Source organism: Orycteropus afer, unplaced genomic scaffold (assembly GCF_000298275.1).
Source record: "Orycteropus afer afer isolate SDZICR_OR568_19922 unplaced genomic scaffold, OryAfe1.0 scaffold00186, whole genome shotgun sequence".
Lineage (NCBI taxonomy): Eukaryota > Metazoa > Chordata > Mammalia > Tubulidentata > Orycteropodidae > Orycteropus > Orycteropus afer.
The window spans coordinates 4,300,339-4,302,187 of NW_006921773.1; positions in this window are offsets into that span (position 1 = coordinate 4,300,339).

Genomic DNA, 1,849 nt, shown 5'->3' on the forward strand with positions numbered 1-1,849 from the left:
CAATAACAAAAAGACAAACAATCCAATTAAAAAATGGGCAGAAGACATGAATAGACTCTTTACCAAGGATGATAGTCAAGTGGTCAACAAACATATGAAGAAATGCTCACGATCATTAGCTATTAGAGAGATGCAGATAAAAACAACTATGAGATACCATCTTGCTCCAGCACTAGTAGCAAAGTTCTACAAGACAGAAAATAACAAATGCTGGTGAGGATGTGGAGAGATTGGGACTCTCATACACTGCTGGTGGGACTGTAAAATAGTACAACCACTGTGGAAAGTAGTATGGTGATTTCTTAAAAAATTGGAACTAGAAATACCATTTGACCCAGCCATTCCATTACTAGGTGTATATCCTAAAGAAATGAGAGCCATGACAAGAACAGACATATGCACACCCATGTTCTTCTCAGCGCTATCCACAAGAGCCAAAAGACTGAAACAACTTAGGTGTCCATCAACTGAGAAATGGCTACCCAAACTATGATACATACACACAATGGAATACTATGCAACACTAAAGAATAATGTAGAATCTGCAAAACACCACATAATTTGCATGAACTTGGAGGACACTTTGCTGAGTGAATAAGTCAATCATAAAAGGACAAATATTGTATTAGTCCATTATTGTAAAAGTCAAGGAAACATTTCTCTGTGGAAGGACATTTTCTTTGTTGGTTATCAGGGAATGTAGGGAGGGGAGGGAACACTGTTAGATAGATAGAGATAAGTTTTGATTTGGGTGAATAGAAGGACAATGTACCAAATGTGAGGGATCAATATATGGCATTGAGGAAGAGAAGGACATAGAGAGGTACGTGGGAAGTACAGACAACAAAGATGAACCCTTTTGTGCATATAGTACGGCGTTGTCAGTGAAGGCAAACATGGGTATATGGTGGATAGATAGGTGGATAGGTTGAACTATTAGGTATGTCTATGAAGTGGGGAGTGCACCAAAGAACATGTATGGGGTTGGCAGACAATGGGCCTATAACTTCATGTGTATGATCTGAATCCCACGTGTATAGTGGAGATGATAAGGGGCAAGGTTGTAGTCACTGCTAGGTCACAGCCAGGTACCCAGAGGGATCGAGTAGTTGAATCTGTGCGCTCAGGACCATAGTCCCAGAGGACATCAAGCTCAATTGGTTTAACACACTACACAAAACATTGTTCCACCTCCTACTGTGGCAAGTAGCGACTGGGATCTTAAAAGTTTGCAAGTTGCCATCTCGATGCAACGATTGGTCTCTCCTCATCCAGAGCAAAGAAGAATGAAGAAAACCAAAAATTCGTGGAAACAATTAGTCCTAGTGACTGGTACACCATCCGATCTGCAGCCTATACAACTATGAGACCAGAAGAACTAGATGGTGCCCAGGTACTATTGTCAACCACTTGGAAGCGGATCTATGTAGGAGATCCTTGATAGAGAGGGAGAACAATGTAAAACAAAACTCAAAATCATTTGGAAAAAAAAGGGGGGGCATCTTTGCTTGTCTGACAGAGCCTGGTGGAACCACTGAGACTATGGCCCCTAGCTGCCCTTCAGGTCTGGAATGAACCCATGCCTGTGGCTTCCAACCAAGCAATAGACAGGCATACGAGCTGAACATTTACCTGAGGTAGATACACTCACTGCTTGGAGAGATCAAGCATGGGAGAAAGAAGAGCTGCTTATGCACAGGGAGACAGCTCAGAGGTCAGGAGTGCATGGAGGGATGGATACAGAGAAGAGGTAACTATCAGGAGGAAGTCGGAGGGGAGATGTGGCATTGTGGTAAATTGTGGTCGATGTCATGAGACATAGTGTATGTGAACTGCTGTATGGAAAGTG